The 19,717-nt window shown below is 45.9% G+C and overlaps 1 long non-coding RNA gene across 1 annotated transcript in view; it reads left to right on the top strand.

Annotated features, from left to right (window-relative positions):
* Positions 1–3,989: 3,989 nt before the first annotated feature.
* LOC128337598 (uncharacterized) overlaps positions 3,990–19,717 on the top strand; it is a 48,761-nt gene continuing 33,033 nt past the window's right edge. The window contains exon 1 of the long non-coding RNA XR_008312332.1: positions 3,990–4,057. This is a non-coding gene — a long non-coding RNA (uncharacterized LOC128337598). The remainder of the gene's footprint in view (positions 4,058–19,717) is intronic.

Raw genomic sequence — 19,717 nt, 5'->3', positions numbered from 1 at the left:
AGCCTCGGATACCAAACATCTAAAACATCCAGTAAATTCAACCATCTGCTGTACATGGATGATCTGAAGTGGTATGGAAAGTCCCAGTCAGAAATCGAATCACTGCTAAACACTGTCCGTATATTCAGTAGCGATATAGCAATGGAGTTTGGACTAGACAAGTGTGCTGCATTAATAATGAAGAGAGGGAAAATAAGAAAAACAGAAGGAATAGAACTGCCCAATGGAAGCAAGATCAAGAACCTGGAAGAGAAAGAACGTTACAAATACTTGGGCATTCTCCAGGCTGATAACATTGCACACACTGAAGTTAAAAGAAAAATTGGAAGTGAATACATCAGGAGAGTTAGAAAAATCCTCAAGTCCAAACTCAATGGTGGGAACATCATACAAGCCATAAACACCTGGGCTATACCTGTTATTAGATACACTGCAGGAATAATAGACTGGACCCAGGCTGAGCTAGAGACGCTGGATCATAAGACCAGGAAAATCATGACCATCAATCATGCTCTGCACCCCCACAGTGATGTAGATAGGCTCTACCTCCCTCGCAGCTCAGGTGGAAGAGGAATGCTGCAAGTCCATCAAACAGTAGAGGAGGAGAAAAGAGGCCTTGAAGAATATATAAGGGACAGTGAAGAAGATGCACTTCAAATGGTCAAGAACGCGAAACTATTCAACACCAATGAAACAAAGCAGGCCTACAAGAAAGAACAAGTCAAGAACCGAGCAGAAAAATGGAGAAATAAGCCCCTGCATGGTCAATATTTACACAATATAAGTGGAAAATCAGACATCAGCAAGACCTGGCAATGGCTTAAGAATGGCAACTTGAAGAAAGAAACAGAGGGTTTAATACTGGCTGCACAAGAACAGGTACTAAGAACAAATGCAATAAGAGCCAAAGTCGAAAAATCCACCACAAACAGCAAGTGCCGCCTTTGTAAAGAAGCAGATGAAACAGTGGACCACCTAATCAGCTGTTGTAAAAAGATCGCACAGACTGACTACAAACAAAGGCATGACACGGTAGCAGGGATGATACACTGAAACATCTGCAAAAAATACAAGCTACCTGTAGCCAAACATTGGTGGGACCATAAAATTGAAAAAGTTGAAGAAAATGAAGATGTAAAAATATTAGGGGACTTCCGACTACAAACAGACAAACATCTGCCACACAATACACCAGATATCACTGTAGTCGAGAAGAAAGAAAAACAAGTGAAAATAATCGACATAGCAATACCAGGGGATAGCAGAATAGAAGAAAAAGAAATAGAAAAAATCACCAAATACAAAGATCTACAAATTGAAATTGAAAGGCTGTGGCAGAAGAAGGCCCCAATAATCCCAGTGGTAATTGGCGCCCTGGGTGCAGTTCCAAAAGACCTTGAAGAGCACCTCAACACCATAGGGGCCACAGAAATCACCATCAGCCAATTACAAAAAGCAGCTTTACTGGGAACAGCCTATATTCTGCGACGATATCTATAACCATTGACAATAAAATTAAGCCATCCCAGGTCCTTGGGAAGGACTCGATGTCTGGATAAAACAAACCAGTCAATAACACCTGTCTGACTGTGTAAACAAGAAATAATAATAATAATGGGAAATGCTCACAATCCCCCTACAGGTTTTGCTTAGAATTTGAAGTCAGTTCATGGGATGGAGGAGGTAGTGTCAAGGAAGATAATGAAAGAGGTAGCGCTCTATCGGGTACTCGGCCCATTCACAGAGCTGCCTCTGCCTATACTTAAGTTTCTCCGTTGGGGATAGTTCCCAAGAAGGCCCCCGGGGAATTAAGGCTTATCCACCCTTATGCCTAACCTACTTCACAGGGTTGTTGTGAGGACAAACATGACCATGTACCCTGCTCTGGGCTCCTTGGAGGAAGAGCGGACTATAAATGTGAAAAATAATTAAATAATTAATTAATCATTTGTTTTACCCCCGGGGTAGCTCCACTAATGATGGTATACCATCCGAGCTCTGTTCAGTCAGGTATACCCCATTTGATGAAGCAGTGGCCATGGTGTGCTTGTGTGGGCATGGAGCACTTATGGCCGAGTGTGATATCGAGTCTGCCTTCCGGTTACTGCCAGTTCACCCTGAGGATTTCAACCTCTTGGGGTTCATCTTTAATGGAAACGATTATGTGGAAAGGCATTACCCATGGTGTACTCGGTATCTTGTGCTGCTTTTGAAACATTCAGCTCCATGTTAGAGTGGGCTGTCCGGTGCAGGGCGGGGCTTCATTCTTCAGCTCACTTCTTTGATGATTTTCTTTTCTCAGGCATGGAAGGTACAAACCAGTGTGCCCACTTATTTCATAGCTTCATGGCCATGTGTAACGAATTAGGAGTTTCCTTGGCCAGGGAAAAGACCAAAGGCCCAACTACCAGGTTAACATTTTGGGGCATTGAGCTAGACACCCAGGCAGAATGATCACATATTCCTGCAGAGAAGCTCGAGACCTTAAGGGGCCTTAAGGTTGGCTTGTGGGTGAGCCAAGAAAGTCACCTTCTGACAGCTTTGGAGCTTGATTGGCCCTCTTAACTTCGCCTTCTTGAGGCATCTGTGTGATGCCACTGTAGGGGTGAGGGAACAGCACTTTCACATTAGGGTAACTGCCTCGATGCAGAAGGACATCAGGCTCTGGTCTTCCTTCATGGACTCATTTAACGGGGTGTCTTTCTGGTGTAACATCCAGTTATTGAAGGCTGATTTGCAGGTGCAATCTGATGCAGCGGGCGGCTTAGGCTTTGGGCTATACTTCCGGGGGCGCTGGTGCACTGAGCACTGGCCCACTGAGTGGACACAGGAGGGTGTCACCAGGGACCTTACCTTCTTGGAATTTTCCCCATTGTAATTGTGGTCCACATTTGGGCTGACCTCTTTAGGGACTCATCGGTGCGGTTCTGGTGTGACAACTTGACCACGGTCCATGTCATCAGTAGCCAGACTTCCAGATCTCCTAGAGTCATGGGGCTGGTTCAAACCTTCGTGCTGGCCTGTCTGCGACATAACATCTTTGTGGCTCGTCACTTACCTGGGGTTCAGAATGGGATTGCGGATGCCCTGTCTCATTTTCAAGTGCAAGTTTTTCGCCAGCTGGTCCTGGAAGCAGCATTGCAGCCCAATCAGATGCCTGAGTGGCTATGGAGTCCTGGCCCTTAGAGGCTAGTAGAGCAATTGGGGCCTCTTTGGCACCAGGCACACATGTCACATATGATAAAAAAGTCACGGCCTTCCAGCAATTTAGGTAGCAAGTAGGAATTGGGCAGCAGTGGCCTGCCCCACCAGAACACCTGATGCAGTACCTAGTGTACCTGCATTCCCAGGGTTTACCTGTTAGCACCCTAACGGGTCATCTCGATACCTTGGCATTCTTTTCAAAGTCTAGGGTCCTGCAGGATCACTCAAGCAATTTCAGGGTTAGGCATATGCTGGAGGGGTGGTTTCGGGAAGCTCCCACACAACCAGACCAGTGCCTACCACTCACGCCTGAAGTATTGAAGGATGCAGTAGGGCGTTTTGATTCAGTGTGCTCTTCACCTTATGAGTCCACTCTGTTCCCTGCAGCTGCCCTGGTGACATTCTTTGGAGCTTTTCAGGCAGGAGAATTGTTTCGCAAGGGTAGGGGCCGCTATGCCAGCAGGGTTGTACAACTGGGAGACTTGGTGCTTAAGCCAGACTCAGTTGAACTTAAGTTGCACTTTTCCAAAACAGATCAGAGGGGCAGAGGGCATCTAGTCACCTTCCATAGGGCTGACAATCCCATGCTATGTCCATTTTGGGCTCTGGAACTTTTCATTGCCAGGTGAGGGGCTGCTAGCGGGTGCCTTTTTATGCACGGTGATGGGCACCACCTATCACAATATCAATTTTGGGTGGTGATGAGGAAGGCGCTAGTGGCTGCTGGGGTGTCTATGTCTTGCCTGTCACTTAATTCCTTTAGGATTGGCACTGCATCAGCAGCATCCAAGTTGGGTTACCCGAGGATGGCCATACAGCGGCTCAGCCGGTGGCGGACCAGGCTATACCGCAGGTACTTGCGTGTTCTCTCCTTCTTTGCAGGAGTAACTTCGCCAGCCGAGCGAGCTAGGGTCCTCATCGTGGGGCACTCATTTATGTTTTGGGCATTCAAGTGGGCACATGGTGCTGAACCAAGAACGCAGCTTGGTCTGGGATGTTGGGCCTGGGTTACATGGCTTGGCCAGCAGGCATTGCTATTTGCCCAATTTTTGCCTTTGCTGCTCGAATTTCTGGGGGATAATCTGCCTCCGGATATCCTGGTGGTACATTTGGGGGCAAACTATCTAGTGAGTCAGTCAGGGCTCTCCCTTATTCACAAGGCACGTACCAACCTTGGGGCAGTGCAAATGTGGTTCCCAGATCTGATTATAATCTGGTCAAATATCATCCAGCGTAGGGTGTGGAGAGGGGCCTGGAAACAGGGCAAGAGTGATAAGGCTAGAAGGAAGGTTAATGCAGCTTTGGCCCAGTTTTTGGTTTCTATGGGCAGAGGCTGCTTACCACATACTGATATATTATTTTCTCAACCTAGCCTTTACAGAGGCAACGGTGACAGTGTGCATCTTTCCCCAGAGGATATGAGAATATTTCTGGAGGATTTACGGCTGGGATTGGTGGCGATACTTCATGGTTGGTGGGAGGTGTGGGGTGTTAAGCTAGGCTAAAACCTGCCAAGGCAGGCACAGTGCAGTGGGGAGCAACAGCTAAGCCTTGGTGAGCACCTTAGGTAAGTATTTGGCATCATGAAGGGCAGAGGAAGTGTGACTCTGTTGGCCCTTTTGGACCTTTCAGCGGCTTTCGATACTATCGACCATAGTATCCTTCTGGAGTGTCTGAGGGGGTTGGGGGGTGGGAGGCACTGTTTTACAGTGGTTCTGCCCTTACCTCTCGGACAAGTTCCAGATGGTGTCAAAAGGAGATTGTTGCTCTTCAAAATCTGAGCTTAAGTATGGTGTCCCTCAAGGCTCCATACTCTCTCAGATGCTTTTTAACATCTACATGAAACCGCTGGGAGAGATCACCAGGGGATTTGGAGCTGGGTGTTATCAGTATTCTGATGACACCCAGATCTACTTCTCCATGTGAACTTCTTCAGGTGATGGCATATCCTCCTTAAATGCCTGCCTGGAAGCAGTAATGGGCTGGATGAGGGAGAATAAACTGAAGCTGAATCCAGATAAGACGGAGATACTTATTGTGCGGGGTCAGAACTCTAGAGACGATTTTGATCTACCTGTTCTAGATGGGGTCACACTTCCCCAAAAGGAACAGGTTTGCAGTCTGGGAGTATTCCTGGATCCACACCTCTCCTTGGTTTCTCAGGTTGAGGCGGTGGCCAGGGGTGCTTTCTGTCAGCTTCAGCTGATACACCAGCTGTGTCCGTTTCTCAAGATCAATGACCTCAAAACAGTGATACATTTGTTGGTAACCTCCAGACTTGACTTCTGTAATGCACTCTACGTGGGGCTGCCTTTCTATGTAGTCTGGAAACTTCAGTTGGTTCAGAATGCGTCAGCCAGGTTGGTCTCTGGGTCATCTCGGAGAGACCACATTACTCCTTTGCTGATGGAGTTACACTGGCTGCCGATAGGTTTCCAGGCAAAATACAAAGTGCTACAAAACGGCTTAGGTCCTGGGTATTTAAGAGAGCATCTTCTTTGCTACGAACCCCACCGCCCATTGAGGTCATCTGAGGAGGTCTGTCTCCAGTTACTGCCAACTTGTTTGGTGGTCACACAGAGGCGGGCCTTCTCGGCTGCTGCCCCAAGATGATGGAATGCGCTCCCTGCTGAGTTATGATCCTCCTCATCTCTGGCTCTTTTTACAAAACATTTGAAAAACCTTTTTTTAACCCAAGCATTCTCAGGTTTTTAATTAAAAAATACTGTTAATTTTATGGTTTTTGAATTATTCTATTTTTTAACTTTTATATGTGTTATATGTTTAACTGTTTTAACTTATATATTGTTAGCCGCTCAGAGACATAAGTTCTGGTGGAGTATGTATGTATGTATGTATGTATGTATTTATTCGGTTTTTATACCGCCCTTCCGAAATGGCTCATAAAATTAATTAATTAATTAATTAATTAATTAATTAATATAAGAGCAATGTTTGTTCGGTTATCTCGAGCCTCTGGTGTCTTCCAGGTGCAAAGATATACTCATATCGTTTGTTAATGAGCGACTCCTCCCTGGTCTTCACTAGTCAATTCATTAACATAAACAGGCTGGGATAATTTTTGTTTATCTGTGCTTCTCCTTGAAAGCATTTCCCTGTTATCTCTCAAGCAGGAGAATTCCTTCCCAAAGTGATTTACCTTCAATATGTATGTACAGCTTGACTATACCTCATTAGCGAGGGGCAGGTGCATTCTGTTTTGGTCTGCTTGACAACTTGATGTGAAGGCACACTGCCAGCACAGCCTGTGCTACCAACCTGCTTTGTGCCAAGTCTTTTTGACCTGGCAGGGTGAAAGGTTCACAAAGATCATGAGCCCATGATTCAGTGCTGCTGAAGCATCTAACAGAGGGGTGCTTTCCAGTGCTAACCCAAAACAAAGCTTACTGGCAACACTTCCTAGTGGCCACGTGTTGAACATTGGTGTGAAACATAGAAGCTATCCTCACGAGCAGCGAAAACCGAGCTAGGGAAGCCCAGCCTGGTTTTTGCTGCATGTGAGAACCGCCGGAAGCTGCACAGCTCCAGGCGGCAGTGTGGTGGCGAAGCCTCTTAAGTAACCCACTGCTTAACATGGGTTTTGGGTGCAAGTGTGCCCACCAAATGGGCTAGGTGATTGTGTGTCTACTGTGGCTGCAAGCACATTTTGCGGGGGGGGGCTCCCAGTAATGCACCACACACTTGCATGGTGCATGATTGGGGCTCCAGGGGAGCTGAACCACATGATGGCACTTCCCTGCACCCGACCCCCGGAGCTGCTGGGCGAGCGGCTGAGTAAGCTGGTGCTCCCCTGGGCAGGAAGTCTCACCTGCTCAGAGACTTCTCTGTGATCGTCTGTGCAGAGGTGAGCACTTTTGGGCTTCCTCCCTGCAAAAGGAGGTAGCCCTTCTCTCCGATCGTGAGAAGGGCTTCACAGATTATTAGGGAAAGTTAGCCATGATGTCCATTGGGTAATTTCATCAGAAGTTTGAAATTCCTAAGTTCATCCTGAAAACTTATTTATTCCTTCTGTAATGTAGAAAATGTATACTCCATCTCTTTTCAGTCAGCTATATGCATAGGGCTCCTCCACACAACTGAGAGGAGCCCTCCACAGGGATGCATACAGCTGCATATTCAAGGGTCTTTTGACACAAATGCTGAATGTATGGCCACGGGGGAGATGTGGAGATTTCATCCATCGGTGTAGGGGGGCATGACTTGCAAGCACAGTGTTATTCCTCATCCATTCACTGGTTTCATGAGTGGAGCCAAATGTAAGTAGTATAGGCCTTATGTCTCTTTCCCTTCCAATTGCTCAGGTTGTAGACCAGTTTTGATACATACTTCTGTAAAGTATCATTAAGGTTTTGGGGGGTTGATTACAAATAGTATGCCATTTCTGAATAAATTAATCACATTTTGTCATTATGTCTGGCTCTTTACAAATCCCCAAGGACTTGGAATGTGTTTAGTATGTCAGTAGTCTAATAATGTAGATACAGTACATGCAATTAATTCTCAGTTTTAGCCATGTAACTTTAAAAGGCCTTTTCAATAATGTATCGGGAATTTGTGCTCTAGACAGCACATTCTGCATGGAATTAATATGTGCAGAACAGGGTTGCCATCATCAAGGGAAACTCCAGAGGGGGGCAAGTGTCCCCTCAGAAAAGTAGTTGGCCCCCACACTTGCCCCCACTTCTGATACAGAAATCTAACATGTGGGACACAGCTTGCCCACCCAGAAATGTCCTTTGCCTCTTTTGTGCCTCCCCTTAATTTCTTTTTTCCTAATGCCACCACTGGCCATCAACCCAGAGGTTAGGCCTAATTCTTTAATTCTGAACCAGGCCTAATTCTTTAATTCTGAGCCAGCGTGGTGTAGTGGTTAGAGTGCTGGACTAGGAGCGGGGAGACCCGAGTTCAAATCCCCATTCAGCCATAAAACTAGCTGGGTGACTCTGGGCCAGTCACTTCTCTCTTAGTCTAACCTACTTCACAGGGTTGTTGTGAAAGAGAAACTCAAGTATGTAGTACACCGCTCTGGGCTCCTTGGAGGAAGAGCGGGATATAAATGTAACAACAACAACAACTAGCGATACAACTATGCAGTTACAGCATCTGATTCCTGATGTCACCAAAATTAGTCATCAGTTTCCAGCTTTATTACTTAGCCCAGAATATTAACCTTGGTGAGTTGTAATTCTTGCCTTCAGTTCAAGATGTTCATTATGGCTCCTTGAATTCTTCTCTGATTTAGACTGTAATTTCTCCACAGGAAATAGAGCCCTCTCAGCCCCACTTTTCAAAGGAGAAGTGGTGCCCATAGCGGGTCTAAAAGTGCCACATGCTGACACCAGGCCTGATTAAGGGGGACATTGTAGAAATGGAAAGAGTGCGGAAGAGGGCAACCAAGATGATCAGGGGCCTGGAGCACGTTCCTTAGGAGGCAAGGCTACAGCACCTCGGCATCTTGGTTTGGAAAAAAGGCGACTACAGGGAGACATGATAGAGGTGTATAAAATTATGCATGAAGTAGAGAGAGTGGAGAGAAATTTTTCTCCTTCTCTCACAAAACTAGATACAGGGGTCATCCCATGAAACTGAAGGCTGAGAATTTTAAGACCAACAGAAGGAAGTAGATTTTCACACAGCACAGACTTAATCTATGGAATTCTCTACCACAGGATGCGGTGATGGCCACTAACTTGAATGGCTTTAAAAGGGGCTTATGGCTTTAAAAGGGGCTTAAACTAATTCATGGAGGACAGGTCTATCAGTGGCTACTAGTCTGGGGGCTATTGGCCACCTTCAGCCTCAGAGGCATGGAGCCTCTCAATACCAGTTGCAGGGGAGCAACAGCAAGAGAGAGGGCATGCCATCACCTTGCACCTGTGGGCTTCTCAGTTGGCCACTGTGTGAAAAAGGATGCTGAACTGAATGAGCCTTGAGCCTCATCCAGTAGGGCTGTTCTTATCTTCTGATTCTCAAGTGGTTAAGAAGAACTAAACACTTCCCAAATGGAAATTAATCTTCAGTTTGACAAATGTCTAGCTTCTTTGTAGCTTAATGTTTCCACTTCTTATATATTTATGAAAGGACAGATTCCCACCCCACCCCCCAATATGCACTCTCTCTCTCTCTCTCTCTCTCTCTCTCTCTCTCTCTCTCTCTCTCTCTGCTGGAGCTCAGCCAGCCCCAGGCAAAGATATTGAGTCAGGTCTCATGATCAGTGAGACCCAGTTTGGAAGGGTGAGCAGGGAGAGTGGGCTAAGCAGAGTGGGAGCCCTGGGCGGCTGGATCGGCTGCCCACACAATTGCCGGCTCCGTAACAGAGCCAGCGGGGGCTGGGGAGCTCTGGGGTTGCTCCAGTATGCCCTGAGCGAGTGCACAGGGCATACTGGGGAGACCCCCGGAGCCAGGAGGCGGCTTTTAGCCTCCCCTCCGGGGGTCTACTCATGAGTAATCATGGCACGGAGCCGCAACACAGCTACTCATGATCTTTAAAACCAGGCTTGTGGAGTGCTCATTCCGCAAACCTGGTTTTAGGGCAGGAGTAGTTAGGCAGGTTACCCGCCTAGGAACCACTGGGCTCGCAGCGAAGCCCGGTGGTTCACACGATGGGGCAAAATCGGGCTAGCCTCCCCTAACTCTACAGAAAAATCTACTGCTGTTCCTCATTCATTATTTTTAATCAAAATGTGAATTATCTCAAAGAAGTGTTCTCTCTCTCTCTTTACACACACACACAGATAGATAGATAGATCTTGATATGTAGTTCCCTAAGTTCTTTGGTTAATTCTCATCACCATCATCATCATCATCATCATCATCAAAACAGACAGTGCTGACTTCAAAATTGTTTTTGCAAATTTTAGTGCTTGGAGAAGGCACTGTTAATGAAACTGTTACATACACAACAATATTATCCCTTTGCTCATACAAAAAGTTATTATTGTCTTGTAATTTCAAATGCTATTACAGCTAATGTGCTATATTATAGGTTTCCTTCCTCCTCCTGTAGTTTGGAGCACAGCCCAAGATGATTGTAAGCACTTTGGTCTGGACTATTGCTCTTTTTTGTGCTAAGTATAGTACATAGCACAATAAATAATTCAATGGTAGTAGTACTGACAGTAGTAGACAATGTTGAAATGAAAGAAAGTGTGCCTTCTTGTTAACATTTTGCTGCACATCATGAATAATAAAATCCAAGCAGCCCTTGCTGGATCATTCCAAAGCTTCATCTTGTCTTTCCTTCTGTTTCTGGCAGTGGACATCCAAGTGCCTCTGGTAGGTTCATAAGCAGGGCAGGAAAGCAGCCATTGTCTATTGTTAGTCCTCAGTATCTGGCATTTGGAGCTATACTGCCTCTGAACATGGAAGTTCCATTTAGGCATCATAGCTAATTGTTGTTGATAGCTCTGCACATCTTTAATTTGTATTGAGAGGTGAGCAAAAGTCTTGCTATAGCAGTGAGGTGGGTAGGTGCATATTCTCTTCCTGCCTTGGAATTTTAAAGAACATAGGAAGCTGCCATATACTGAGTCAGACCATAGGTCCATCTTGCTCCATATTGTCTACACAGACTGGCAGTGGCTTCTCCAAGGTTGCAGGCAGGAATCTCTCTCAGCCCTATCTTGGAGATGCTGCCAGGGAGGGAACCTAGAACCTAGATGCTCTTCCCACAGCAGCTCTGTCCCCTAAGGGGAATATCTTACAGTGCAAACACTTCTAGTCTCCCTTTCATATGCAACCAGGGTGGACCCTGCTTAGCTTAAGAGGACAAGTCATGCCTGTTACCACAAGACCAGCTCTCTTCCATCGACCATCGAGACAGTCACAGTCTCTGAGTGAAGATCTATAAACTTCTCCTTGGATGTGACATAGGAAAAGTGTAACTCAGAAACATTTTGTTGCAGAAGTGGACAATCGATGCTTGTTTTCCCAGAAATGGAATATACATATTTCAAAAAACTATAGCTTCTCTTTCCAAAATACAGATCCTGTACCTTTCCCCAGTTTTCTCCCACACACACACACTGTAGAATGCACATGCAGCTAATTAGACTGTAGCTCTGCACACTAGCAGTGGTTAGACAGCATACTGATGATAGCTGCATGGAGGATTGAGACTTGTGGATTGAACTAGGGCTTCCTGGAGCATCCATGTTTTAAACATCTAGGCATGATGCTGAGTAATAAGAAATCATAGGTAGCATGATGGTCCATTCGAAAATATGCTGGGGACAGAACGTAGCAGCTGCTAGGATTCCACCCCCCCCCCCTAAAATAGATGAACAGTCATATTCTTTATCTAGAAAGTCTAATGTGCATCCTGAAATCAGTAGCTAGCATTTTGTGAGGCTGTAATTAAATCTGTGTAACTCTCCTAAACTCCATGTAACTTTCCCTATCCATCTCCAGCACAGCATCCCTCCAGTGGCTGTTGTTAGTATCTATTTTATGTTTCTATTTTATGTTTCCAAGCCAACAACTTGCCTGGTTTATTTGCAAACTCAAATGACCTTTGCTTAACATATTTTAAGTTCCGTTCAACTTCATTTGCTACTAACATAGAAAGTTGTTGTTGTAGCATTTTGATAGCTTGAGTAATCGTCTTCTTATCTTTAGCCCATAATAATTCTCTATATGTAGAGCCCCAGGTGTTGTAACCTTGCCACATAAGAAAGGTGCTCTAAGTCCCTGATCACCTCTTCTGCACCTTTTCCAGTTCTACAATGTCCTTTTTTAGATGTGGTGACCAGAATTGTACACAGTACTCCAGGTTTGGCCGCACCATAGTTTTGTATAAAGCCATTATAATATTAGCAGTTTTATTTTCAGTCCCCTTCCTAATGATCCCTAGCATGGAATTGGCCTTTTTTACAGCTGCCACACATTTGAGTCAACACTTTCAATGAGCTGTCCACCACGACCCCAAGATCCCTCTCTTGATCAGTCACCGACAGCTCAGATCCCATCAACGTATACTTGAAATTTGGTTTTTTTGTCCCAATGTGCATCAATTTACATTTGCCAACACTGAACCGCATTTGCCATTTTGTCGCCCACTCCCCCAGTTCGTAGAGATCCTTTTGGAGCTCTTCAGAATCCATTTTGGATTTCGTTACCCGAAAGACGTTGGTATCATCTGCAAATTTGGCCACCTCACCTCTTACCCCTACTTCTTGATCATTTATTAATAAATTAAAAAGCACCGGTCCAAGTACAGATCCCTGGGAGACCCCACTTCTTACTTCCCTCCATTGTGAAAAAACTTCATTTATCCCTATCCTCTGTTTCCTGTCCTTGAACCAGTTAGCAATCCACACATGTACTTGTCCCCTTATCCCATGACTGCTAAGTTTCCTTAGGAGTCTTCGATGAGGACCTTTATCGAAAGCTTTTTGGAAGTCCAGGTATACTATGTTAACTGGATCACCCTTATCCACACACTTGTTGACACTCTCAAAGAACTCTAAAAGGTTCATGAGGCAAGATTTCCCTTTGCAGAAGCCATGCTGATTCGCTCCCAGCAGGGCCTGTTCTTCTATGTGCTTTACACATTTTATTTATACCTATGTAAACTGCTTTGGGAACTTTGGTTGAAAAGCGGAATATAAATATATTTGTACATTTTTCTTCCATGTTAAGACTGTGGACGTAAGGTTTTGAGCTCCTGCACCATGCCCAGCTCCCTTTTTGTTTCTTTTAACATCCAGCCTGATGACAAGTTCTTGGGGACTTGAAAGCTTGCTTAAGACCTGTGACGTTTTGGTTGTTTTAATAAAGGAGATTTTAAATCACATTTCCAGCCTGTTCCACGTAAATGACAAACCTTGACATGTCTTACTAGAGAGGTCCAGTAATGGTTGCCTCGGGCTTGTTTGGAGGTGACTCGGGACGGGGCCTTCTCTGTGGCTTCCCCGGGGCTTTGCAGTATGCTACCTGTCAAAATAAGAGCATCTCCTTCTCTGATTGCTTTTAGGAAGACTCTCAAGACACATCTGTTTTCTCAGGCTTTGAACTGAAATTAATTTTAACCCTTTTAATTGTTTTTATCCCATGGAATAGTTTTTATTCTGTGAAATTCCTTTAATTGTTTTTTTAACTTGTTGTGTTTTAAATTGTGTACACCAATGAGAGATACACATATCAGGTGATATATACATTAGATATAGATATAGATATAATGTATATAGCACTTATATAGGTACTGCTCCTCAGGGCCGGAGTCAGGAGTTGGCCAACTCAGGGCCTGGCCATGACTGACCCCTGAGACCTATATGGGAGGGCTCAACAGCGCTGCAAGTCCTTAGAGACAAACCCATTTGCAGATGGGGAGCATGTGGAAGAAGGTAGTGGTAGAGTAAGAGGCTTGCAGTGCCACAGCATTCCCCTGCCCATAAAGGGAAGGGGATTCCTCCCAGCACCCCCTGTGATGTTGCAGGGGCCTCTGGGAAAAAGGCCTATTCACTGAGGGAAAGGGGAGGCAGAGGAGCCGCCAATACCAGGACTCAGAGGCAGTACAGCTTCTCCCCCCCTCCCACCATTCCACCTAGAGAATGGGGGGAATGAGATTGTTGCAGCTCCCCTTCCTCCTCTCCTCCCACTCTCTGAAGATGGAGGAGCAGGAGCTACGGCTGATGCTACTGCCTCCTTGTTTGCAAGAGGGTGATTAGGAAAAGCTGCCTGTCCACCAGATCATTCGCCAGCCCACCTGCTGTCACCTGCCAGCATGCCACTACATTCCCCTCCCCCCCATTCAGGTGAGCTTGGAGGGACATGTCAGTGGGGGGACATGCTGGTGGGGATGGGGGGAAACAGTTCTTTGTCCAGGACTCCCAGAAACTTGGGCCACACCTCTGTTTCTCCTAAACATTTGCACCAGCTTATCTGCCTCTGATGGCATTCCAAGAACCTAATGCAAAGGAGAATGAAGCTCCTGTTCCTTTAATATTCATCAGGAAGCCGGTCATGTTTCAGCAGGGTGTGAGAAGCTGCACCTACCGAAGGGAGTCCTCTCCCTTCTCTAGAACACTAACATAATGCTTGTGACAATATGCTAGCTAGGTATGCCTTGACAGATGCAGAAGAGAAATGGGGCTGAAGTTCCCCTTGAAAAGTACTAGATGTAAGAGTAAAAACTGCATTGAAATTGTACTGGTTGGCACATAGTAAATTGCAGCATGACTGCTGTATTCAGCAAAAATTATTGTAATGTAAAGACAGTCTCTAACCAGGCCTGTCTGATCTGAAGAAGGACTTGGTTTGCTGTATGCTACCTTTTACCTTTTAAAGACAAACTATCCAATTATACAACAACATTGCCGTATCCAGCAATACTGCAGGGAATATTGCTAAGTGCTTGGATTTTGCCAGCAGCTGTGGGTGAACACTTAATTCTAAAGAAGCATAACCACTTTGACAAGGAATAATTCTTCCACTCTGCAGCTGGAAATGAGACTAGTTTTACAGCTCTTCTGCAGCAAATCATATTACGACTTATAGACTGGCTTGTTATTGATGATACCAATTATTTGGCAATGGACTAGAGAGCATGGCAAAGGAGGAAGTTAAATCAGACTTTTAATTTGCAATTCAGAGTCCATAATTCAGTTTTGGGGCACACCTCTAACACTGCATCGTTGAACACTTATGAACAGAAGCAGTGTGTGCAGGGTGAAGACTGCACCATCCATCATTGGTCCGTACATGATGGGTCTTCTAAGTTGGCCCCCTAGGGCAGCTGACCACTGCAGTTCAGCCCCCACCCCTGCATGAACCACCAAAGTGGATGACTGAAGTGTGGATTCTAAGGTAAGAGAGAGTTTGCACGAACAGCAGATAAAATGGCAAGACTATGCCTGGATTATACCATTTCAGACTCAATGTAGGGGAAAGTAGGGCTGAAATGCTTTTAAATATCTATTTTTAAATTTTATATATATATATATATATATATATATATATATATATATATATATAATCAATGCTTTTTTATATCTACATGAAACAGCTGGATGAGGCCATCCAGAGATTTCATTCAGGATGTTATCAGTATGCTGATGACACCCAAATCTATTTCTCCTGATCATCATCAGGTAATGTTATTGATGGATTAATCCAAGCAAGATGGAGGTGCTCAGTGTGGGGGATTGGAATTTGAGGGATGGGATAGATCTTCCTATTCTGGATGGGGTTACACTCCCCCAGAAGGAACAGTTATACAGTTTGGGGGTGCTCTCAGGTGGAGGCTATGGCTAGGAGCGCCTTTTATCAGCTTTGACTGATTTGACAGCTGCGTCAGCCTTGTAGTGTCCTTACCAACTGGCCATTCTGCCTCCTGTGGATATTCCAGCCCAGACGTGGAGCAGCCTGCTTGTCTGCTTGTCTGCTGCCAAGTTCCAGCTGGCTGCATGCCAGCCTCTCAGTTTGTTGAACTGAACCACCTGTCGCTTGACCTGGGAGCTGCTTGTGGGAGGAGTGGCTTTTGGGGCTTGCAGGCTTAAAAACAAGGAGGCTCACCAAAGACGTAGCCGTTGGCAAGGCCAATGGGTCACCCGTTGGGTTGGACTGAGGGCTGTTGGGTTGGGTTGTGCCGGGCTGTGCTGGGCCTTTCTGCAGGTATGTGTTTGGACTCTCTTGAGTGGGATGGTCCTGGGAGTGCATCCTGCAGTTTTGGGGCAGCTATTAATGTACTGGTGGGAAATAGAAGAATTGGTGCTGGCAGAGAAGCTGGACGTTACAGGGGAAGGGAAATCAGTAATTTAGTAACTGTTTCCACTTCCAACTGCTTTGTCAACTGTCAGGCCTCGGGGAGCAGCTCCAACTACCCACAGAGTCTGGCCTTGCTCCTCTGCAACACCAGGTAAGTTCAGAATAAGACCAAAATTGTTCACCATTTGATCGTGGATGAGGAAGCTGACCTGGCACGTATAACTGAGACCTGGTTGGTGGTGGGGAGTGGTCCAGTATGGGCTCAGCTTCTTCCTCCAGGTTACTTTGTCATGGAGCAGGCTAGGGGAAGTGGGCAGTTGGGTGGTGGAGTGGCTGTGGTCCATAAGAATACCATCTCTGTTACCAGGGCCCCTGCGACTTATACTGAGTGCATATTTTCGAGGCTGGGAAGTAAGGATAGACTAGGGATTCTGTTGGTGTACCGTCCACCCTGCTGCCCAACTGACTCACTAACTGAGTTCAAGGAGCTGGTCGCGGAGTTGGTGTTGGAGTCTCTTAGACTTTTGGTGCTGGGGGACTTCAATATCCACTTTGGGGCTGGCTTGTCTGGTGCGGCTCAGAAGTTCATAGTGGCCATGACAACAATGGGCCTATCCCAATTAGTTTCTGAACCAACTCATGTTGCCAGCCACACACTCAATTTGGTGTTCAGATCAGGGGTGTGTTCCATGGGTGGGGTATCCAGTGGTTTCCCCATTGTCATGGATGTACCACTCGCTGGTTAAGGCTGGTTTCACAGCCACAATCCACCCCTGTAGGGGTGGTGGACCTATTAGGATGGTCCGTCTGAAAAGGCTGCTGGACCCAGTAGGATTTCAAAAGGCCTTGGAGGATTTTGATGTTGGTGCGACCGGTGATTCTGTCAATGTCCTGGTGGGAACCTGGAATAGGGAACTCAACAGGGCAGTAGACATGATTACTCCTAAGTGTCCCTCCTGACCTGCTTCAAAAATGGCCCCTTGGTATTCTGAGAAATTGTGGGGGCTGATGCGGTTGGGTAGGCAATTAGAATGCAAGTGGAGGAGAACTTGGTTTGAATCTGACAGGATGCGGCATGTGACCCATTTGAAGACTTATGTGGTGGTGGTGCGTGCAGCAAAAAAGAGATTTTGGTCTGCACGCATTGCGGCTGCAGGTTCACGCTCAGCAGAGCTATCCTGGGTTGTGAAGAGCTTAGTTTCTGCACCTTCTACTTCAAATCAGTCCCTGCTGTTGTTCTGCTGTGGCACTTTTAATGGGTTCTTTGTGAACAAGAACTCCTGTATTCGAGTCAACATTGACTCCTCTGCAAGGTCTATGGAGGAGGTGTCCAGCAATCCTTCTTGCAGTATTAGGTTGGATCAATTTCAATCTGTGACTCCTGAGGATGTGGACAAGCTGCTTGGGGCGGTGCAGTCTACCACTTGTTCTCTGGATCCTTGTCTGACTTGGCTGCTTCTATGTAGCAGGAAGATTGTTGGAGGTGGCCTAGTTAATATCATAATTACAGCTCCGTAACTGGAAAACTGAGAGAGCGAGTGAGACTCTGCTGATTCTTCTGTATCTCTTGGCAGCGTTCAATACCATCAACATGGTATCCTTCTGGATCACCTGGGGGAGTTGGGGATAGGGGACACTGCTTTGCTGTGGTTCCGCTCGTATCTCTCAGGTAGATTCCAGATGGTGGAGCTTGGTGACAGTTGCTCCTCAAAGCAGGAGCTGTTATATCAAGTCCCACAGGGCTCCATTCTGTCACCAATGCTTTTCAATATCTACATGAAACCGCTGGGTGAGGTCAACAGGAGATTTGGTGCTGGGTGTTATCAGTATGCTGACACCCAAATTTCAGGAAATGACACTCATTCTCTAAATGCCTGTCTACAGGCAGTAATGGGCTGGATGAGGGATAACAAATTGAAGCTAAATCCAAGCAAGACGGAGGTGCTCATTATAGGGGCTCAGAATCTGTGGGGTGAGTTAGATCTTCCTGTGCTGGATGGGGTTACGCTCCTGCAGAAAGAGCAGGTGTACAGCTTAGGAGTACTCCTGGACTCAGGCCTCACCCTGGTATCTCAGGTGGAGGCCATGGCCAGGAGTGCTTTCTATCAGTTTTGGCTGATTCGACAGCTGCACCCGTTCCTTGAAGAGGATGACCTCAAAACAGTGGTGCATCAGCTGGTAACCTCCTGGCTTGACTATTGACAATGCGCTCTATGTGGAGCTCCCTTTGTACATAGTTAGGAAACTTCAGTTAGTTCAAAATGCGGCAGCTAGATTGGTCTCTGGAGCAACCCAGAGAGACCATATAATGCCTGTCTTGAAACAGTTACACTGGCTGCCAATATGTTTCTGGGCAAAATATAAAGTGCTGGTCATTAACTTTAAAGCCCTGAACGGCTTGGGTCCAAATTATCTTAGAGAGCGCCTTCTTCTGCATGATCCCCACTGCATGTTAAGGTCATCTGAGGAGGTCTGTCTCCAGTTACCACAAGCACATCTGGTGGCGGCTCAGAGGTGGGCCTTCTCTGTAGCTGCTCCTGGGCTGTGAAATGCACTCTCAGCAGAAATCCGTAATTTGAGTTGATTATTGTCTTTCAGGAGAGCCCTTAAAACCTATCTGTTTTTTCCAGCGTTTTTAGATTGTTGTAAACTGTTTTAAATTGTTTTAAATGTTTGCCCTGGTTTTCCAGGGTTTTCTACTGTTTGAATGTTTAATTGGTTTTATTCTGTTTTCATAGTTTTGATTTTAATTGATAACTGGTTTTAAATGTTTTTATTCTGTTGTAAACCACCCTGAGCCATTTTTGGAAGGGTGTATAAATTGAATGAATGAATAGTTCACCTGCCAGTAACCTCCAGGGGTGACTATTGCAGTGCTCTCTACCTAGGGTTGCCTTTGTACATAGTTCAGAAACTTCAGTTAGTTCAAAATGTGGCAGCCAGATTGGTCTCCAGGGTAACCTGGAGAGATCATATTATGCTTGTACTTAAACACTGACTGCCCACATCTCCAGGCAGAATACAAAGTTCCATAGAAACTACTCCTCTATGGCCACGTTCGGACATAACACTAAATTGGAGGTAAACATGCCAGAGGTTAGAGTTTGTGGTCATCCAAAGGTGTGAAAACCCAGATTTGTCACCCAGCCACAGCTCCATTTTTGCTCCCAAACCTGAATTTGAACCTTGGGTTTTCAGTGAGTTTCACTGCTGAAACCTCAGGTTCCAAAGGGCTATTGTTTCATCTGAATTCTGCTGCCACTGTAACCTGGTTTTTGTGCCATAGCTCCTCCTGAGATGATAGAATGGGCAGCTCAGAGCAGCCCAGAAATGGCTCAGTATGCCAGCTATGTTTCTTGCTGGCTGCCTCTTGGAGCTGGTGTCCCGCCCCCCACGGTCTCCTTACTCCTCCTTCCAGTGGTTGGAAACAAGGATGCTGTGTCCCTAGAGATAATTCATTTTAAAAAAATGAAGCACATTGGAGAAAGCCCACTTACTCCTGTGTCTTATGAGCCCCTTTGTCCATCCACAATTAAAGGATGGGACAACAAGACAGGGACAGCAAGAAAGGACTCCAGAAATTCAGGACTGGAGTGATTTATGCACCAACACATGAAGGCCCAGAAACACAAGAAATGGAACAACTAGGTTGCTTTCCCACAAAGGGCACATATGCCAATCAATTGGGGGAGTGATAGCATGGCGCTTATCAGAAATACCAGTGAGCCGACCCCCTGCAATGTTGGGGTTCCCATCAATGCTACATCAAGAATACACCTGCAGAAAC

This window comes from Hemicordylus capensis, chromosome 1 (genome assembly GCF_027244095.1).
Source record: "Hemicordylus capensis ecotype Gifberg chromosome 1, rHemCap1.1.pri, whole genome shotgun sequence".
Lineage (NCBI taxonomy): Eukaryota > Metazoa > Chordata > Lepidosauria > Squamata > Cordylidae > Hemicordylus > Hemicordylus capensis.
The sequence above is the reverse complement of the archived record's forward strand: the minus strand, read 5'-3'. Positions and strand labels throughout refer to the sequence as shown.